Source organism: Chiloscyllium plagiosum, chromosome 41 (assembly GCF_004010195.1).
Source record: "Chiloscyllium plagiosum isolate BGI_BamShark_2017 chromosome 41, ASM401019v2, whole genome shotgun sequence".
In the NCBI taxonomy this organism is placed as follows: domain Eukaryota; kingdom Metazoa; phylum Chordata; class Chondrichthyes; order Orectolobiformes; family Hemiscylliidae; genus Chiloscyllium; species Chiloscyllium plagiosum.
Window position 1 is genome coordinate 1,337,262 of NC_057750.1, and position 6,250 is coordinate 1,343,511.

General features: G+C 42.0%; 1 protein-coding gene across 4 annotated transcripts in view; it reads right to left on the reverse strand.

Annotated features, from left to right (window-relative positions):
* The window catches only part of LOC122542727 (leucine-rich repeat and fibronectin type III domain-containing protein 1-like protein), a 212,311-nt gene extending 206,755 nt beyond the window's left edge, over positions 1–5,556 (reverse strand). Inside the window, exons 1-3 of one of the 4 annotated variants that reach the window (XM_043680706.1) lie at positions 5,049–5,556; positions 3,630–3,707; positions 432–504 (exon numbers count right to left, since the gene is read on the reverse strand). The gene's annotated coding sequence lies outside the window, so the exon portion shown is untranslated. The remainder of the gene's footprint in view (positions 1–431; positions 505–3,629; positions 3,708–5,048) is intronic. The other 3 variants (XM_043680708.1, XM_043680707.1, XM_043680705.1) reach the window with 3 other exon arrangements.
* Positions 5,557–6,250: the final 694 nt, after the last annotated feature.

A 6,250-nucleotide genomic window follows, 5' to 3' on the forward strand; every position in this document is an offset into this window, starting at 1 on the left:
CTCCATGGCCTCACCCCTCCCTAATTCTGTAGCTCCCCCCCTGGCCTACCCCCTCCCTGTCTCCATAATCTCCATCAGCTGCAAGTCTCTGAATTACCTGCACATCTCTGATTCTGTATGTTCCCCATTGACAGCTTTGCCTTCTGCTGCCTGGACCAACACTTTAGCTGCACATCTCCCTTTCCATCTTTCCAATGCTCTTCAAGACCTGCTCTTTCACCAAACATTTGGTGATTTTTTAAATAAGTCTCCTGTGAGTCACCTTGGAATATTTTATTACCTTCAAGGTACTATATAAATGCAATATGTTGTTGTCTTGAGACAAGCTTCCAACATGAGGGAGAGCCATTTGTTGAGCTGCCAGGGGCTGAAAGAGAAGATGGGCCGTAGGGGAAGGAGGTAATTTTAGCAGTTGCTTGAGGTTCACTCACATGTTCAAGGCAACAAGTTATGACCATTTCTTCACACATCTTGAAATGAATCTCGTTCATGCCAGTTAATGGGCTACAATCAATACAAATGGAAAGTCAAAATTGAATTTCAGACAAGTTTGATTTCAAGAAATGCTCTAAATAGCATTATAAAATTGATCACATGCTTTCATTGTATTTGTCCTCCATTGTGTTCTCTTCTGAACATGAAACTTTGTTAAGGGAAACAGCGTATAAGTGTACCAGCCTGGAATGATTGGCTGTGACATAATTTGCTTCACTGTGTGGTACAGGCTATTGAAATAGTTCACCAATTACTGTCTCAGGCAACGCTTACAATTCAGTAGTTTGACAATTTTCTGCAAGTCTCTCTGTGCAGTTAATGAGAACAGATTTTATTGGGATTTGTTGGAATTTTATTGGGTTTATTGGGGTCTGTTGGTGATAAACAGTATAAGGGTTAAATAAAACAACCCATGATGGCAGCTGGAATCAAAATGGGGATCATAATCAGCAAAAAAAACATTTATTGATACTCCATTGATCCAGTGTTGGGCTAATATGAGGAAAATTGTTGCATTGTTATTAGGGGGAGGTGTTGTTAATATTGATCTTGCATTGTGCCCCTCCTGCGCAGCCATAACGCCGTATGCCTCGCTCTGTCTTAGCACCCTATGATCTATATATTCTTGTTTACTATGATCTGCCCATAATGCTCACAAAACAAAACCTTTCACTGCACTTAGGTGCATATGAGTACAGTAAATCAAATCAAATCAATGTCACTGCATTTGCAATCCAGAACTCAAAGTTAATGCTCTAGAGATAGGGGTTTGAATCCCACCAGAGCAGATGATGAAATTTCAATTCAGTAAAAATCTGGAATTAAAAGCTAGACCAATAGCACCATGTAACCACTGCCAATTGTCATAAAAACCCACTTGATTCACTAATGTTCTTGAGGGAAAGAAATCTGCTGGCCTTATCTAATCTAGCCCACACATGATTCCTGACCCACAGCAATGTGGTTATTTCTGGGTGATTCAGGATGGTGGGACATCATAATTCTCACAATTACATAGAACATAGAATAGTACAGCATAGCACAGGCCCTTCAGCCCATGATGTTGTGCCAACCTTCTATCCTACTCTAAGATCAAACTAACTTATTTTACTTTCATCCATGTGCCTTATCCAAGAATCGCTTAAGTGTCCCTAATGTCTCTGACTCCACTACCACCGCTGGCAATGCATTCCACACACCTACCACTCTTTGAGTAAAGAACCTATCTCTGACATCTCCCCTAAACCTTCATCCAATCACCTTAAAATTATGCCCCCTCCTGATAGCCATTTCTGCCCTACGGAAAAGTCTCTGACTATTTGCTCTATCTAGGCCTCTCATCATTTTGTACACTTCTATCAAGTCACCTCTCATCCTTCTTTGCTCCAATGAGAAAAGCCTTAGCTCCCTCAACCTTTCTTCATCAGACATGCCCTCCAGTCCAGGCAGCATCCTGGTAAATCTCCTCCACACCCCTCCTAAAGCTTCCACATCTTTCCTATCATGAGGCAACCAGAACTGAACACAATATTCCAAGTGTGATCTAACCAAGACTTTACAGAGCTGCAGCATAACCTCATGGCTCTTAAACTCAAGCCCTCTACTAATGAAAGCCAACACACTGTACATCTTCTTAACAACCCTATCAACCTGGGCAGCAACTTTGAAGGATCTATGGATACTCCACACGACCAAGAATCATACCTTTAACCCTGTAATCTGCACTCACATTTGACCTGCTAAAATGAATCACTTCACACTTTTCCAGGTTGAACTCCATCTGCCAATTCTCAGCCCAGCTCTGCATCCTGTCAATGTCCCACTGCAACCTACAATAGCCCTCCACACTATCCACAACACCACCAACCTTTGTGTCATCGGCAAACTTACTAACCTACCCTTCCACATCCTCATCCAACTCATTTATAAAAATCATAAAGAGCAGAGGTCCTAGAACTGATCTCTGCAGAACACCACTGGTCACCGAGCTCCAGGCTGAATACTTTCCAAACATTATCACCATCTGTCTTCTATGGGCCAGCCAATTCTGAATCCAGACAGCTCGATTTCCCTGTATCCCATGTCTCCTTACTTTCTGAATTAGCCTACCATGGGAAATCTTATCAAACATTCAATGCAGTAACAACATTAGAGTCACTGCAGCACAGAATAAGACCTATTAGACCATCATAATTGTGCAAGTCAAAAACAACAGACTAACTCTTCTAAGGAAGTATAAGCATTTTCAGGCCCTTATGCTGATGGGTTTTACAGGGTGATTATTGATCAGTAATACTACCCATTAATTATGGCAAAAACAAAATGTCAGACCAACTCAGAAAGATTCATTAAATGAGCACAGGACACAAACGTGAGAGAAAGCATGTTCAGGGTAAAATGACCAGCATGAAAGTTCCAGGTAGTCCAAATCATGAGCCAAACGTAAAGAAAGAAATAGGTATCACGTTTGTTTGGGTTCTGGTGGAGAAGGGTTGACCTGTCAAGTTGTTTTTTTTTTCACAGCGCCTTTGGACAAAACTGTCCTTTAATATCCATAATGTGGAATGCAGCAGGTAAAATCTCCCTACGCTTGGTCTGTTCATATGGGAAGGTGTGGATGAAGGAAGAGAAACATCTATGCACAAAGCAATAGAGGTGATACAGCAATATGCAGCAAAATGCCAGCACTTTATAACACTGTTACAGATCATGACCTTCAATATAACATAGATTACTTAAGATGGCTTCTCTCACTGATATTGAAAGCATAACAACCAATCTTCATTATTCTTGGCTAATACATGACTGGCTCCTGAAAACCAAGAATGGAGGGAGGGATACTCTTGACAGAATAAAAATGATTTCTCAAAACCAGTGACATGACACTGAGTCAAACTGAAGGAATAAACTTTCACTCTAGATGTACAGCCTTATCATTGCCTCAGCTCAGCCCACAGTGCCTTACTGCCAATTAATTATTTCTGCACTTCAGTCACCTGTATAAGGACATGAAAGAGGATTCACCTCGTGTGGAATTCAGAGAATGGGAGAATCCAAGAGCTTGATCCAAACCCATTGCAAAGGTCAACCTTGAAAACCAGGGGGAAATAGTTTAATTATTTGAGCAAACTTACATGGGAAGAAATGGGTTGATTCAATAATGATGTCACAAGTTAGATCTCAGCCACATGCCTGGTCCCTTCAGTGAAGATCTGGATAAAGTAAAATTGTAAATTGTCCCAATGTGTGGTTTTAAATTTCTGAGGACAAGGTTGTGGAGTGATTGTTTTCACTCTTAGTGTTTGTCAAATAGATCACACTTAAATCGGTGATGATTTATGTTCCTACTGTATGTGATTATAATCCCATATTACTACTATAGCCAGCTTTAATCACATGTTTCCCTATGCAAATTAAGTTAAATAATAATTGCAAAGAAATCAAATAAAATCTATCCAATGATAGATCATTAACATTTAGTAAAATTCCTTTATTAACGTTTAAAAGCAGTTAAAAAAAATCAGGGAAGAATATTTTAATGAATCGGATTGGCGTGCAAACTGATTATTGTGCATCGCTCCCAAATACTTTATTTAAATCAGGAAACTTCTTGTACAAATAATATTGCGTAAATACATATACGAGCGCCCGTGCTAATGCTAAATGATATCTTCCTATCTTGTCAAAGAACCATCTCCTTGAATTCTCAACCACTCCCCTCCTCATTCTCCCCTCTTAACGGTGCAGTGTATATGTGTGAAATTACGCTACACATTTTGCCTGGCTTTTTTTTTCAAAATATAGAACCAAGGTTGCATACGCCCAGCAAATAAAAATGTCCCCAAATTCTAAAAGTTTTAGCATACTACAGGATATGAAAGCTAATTCTATCTCCATCGAGACACGAAGAGAGAACCGCCTAGCTATATCCTATATTCCCGGTAAAGTTGCTGGGGTAAAATGATGCAGGAAGCAACTTCATTGCTCGCACTGCAATACTGCTCTTAAACACAGGCACATTCCTGCATTTAATAATTGAAACCCCCAACACATTAGTTCAGATTGCAACAACAAACGCAATGGCATTGCAACAGAAATCCTCTGCTCTGATATATTTGGACCCAGACATTCTATGCAGCTTTTTTTAAAAATTAAAACATTCCCAAAGCATAAGATTCATACAGTAAACCAGTGGTGGCACGTTGGAATTCATAATCTATGTTTCAGGGGAAAAATAAGAAGATCCATTAAAATTGAAGGAGAATAAGACATTGCAAGGTCCAAAGGATTTTGTGTTCATGGAGTGCAATAATCACCCTGCCATATTGAAAAGTTGCATGCAAGTGGGTAAGATCTAAACGCCTTTCTGGACCGACACGACATTGTTATCTTTAGAGATATATTTTAATGTGTGGGTCATACTAGCATGAATCGCTAGTTTGCAGTTACATATTCCCTGAGCAAAATTCGCACTGTCTATTATTTAAACGCCTCGACCAAACCCCGTGGCATGAAAATAGAAAGAGAAAGGGGGAGAAAATGTAAGATTTTACCTTTGCAAAGAATCATGAACCAGATTCGGTCAGTGAAATGAAGCGGTTTCTCTGCGCCAGCTCCTCAGCTTCGTTCAGACTTTGCCCCTTTTTCTCTCTCTCTCCCTCTCTTTTTCCTTCCCTCCTCCTGGTCTCTGGCACTGCCTCTGTCTCACACACACACTCTGCTTCCGGCCGGTGTTGTAGGGAACTCAATGCACACACTGTCCTCCGTCTTCAGGCATTTAGAGGTTAATGCAGTCAGCCCACTGAATAGTCTTGCCTCGGCGATTAAAAATTAAATGTGGACAATTTTATTTTTAAAAGAAGACAGACACGGTTTAAACAAAAGAAAACCTGCAACTCCCATCCACAAACAGCATTCCTGGCTCTCGCTGGGCAACACGGAACGGGTTCAGCACCATGGACAGCGACACGGGGCCGCGCACAGCCAGTCGCTCCAGTGGGAGGCACTGGCTCTGGCAAGCGAGCCCCCAGACACAAGCAAGCCCCTGATCCTGGAGCAGTGCACAACTCTAGAAGGAGCATCCATTCACCGCCAGGAGAAGTCTCTCTCTCGGGAAGGTTGCAATGAGTTCCAGCCTCATCCTTCTCCCCCTTCCTGCCCCAGCGCTGCAAATCCTCAGCACCGACCAACACCAAGGACTGAGTGGCACTGACAGGGCTCCACACAGTCTCTCCCTGATGTCTAGCCGGGCTGGACCCTTTGGCTGAGGTTACTGACTATCCAGATGTGTGTGTTTCACAGAACAGATCGCAATCCCTCCGAAAACGCAGCTGCAACAAAACAGGGTCTCCCCTCAGTAACAGCTTCCCGTTAAAACCAGTCCTGGGTCTACACCAGCTCCGAGCTGACAAGTGATTTTCTCCACATCCAAGTGGGACCGGTTCGCTCTCTCTTCCTGGCACTTACTAACAGACATCTAACAAACGGTCTGATTTCTAGTTTGCATACACACAGATCCAGGTAGCTCGATCAGCTCAGACCGGAGAGAGAAAAGAGACTTAATATGAAGAAGCAAATCAGACAGCGCACGGTGGGTGTGACTGAGCGTCTCATGCATATGAATTAGCAAGTGCACGTGTACCAACCCAGCGCAAGACCAGAAAGAGCGAAATACTGCGTGACAGAGCGGGAACCTGAGTAAAATGGAGAGACATGAGCTCCAGATTACAAAGTAAGTCCTTCGTTTTTCAACTCA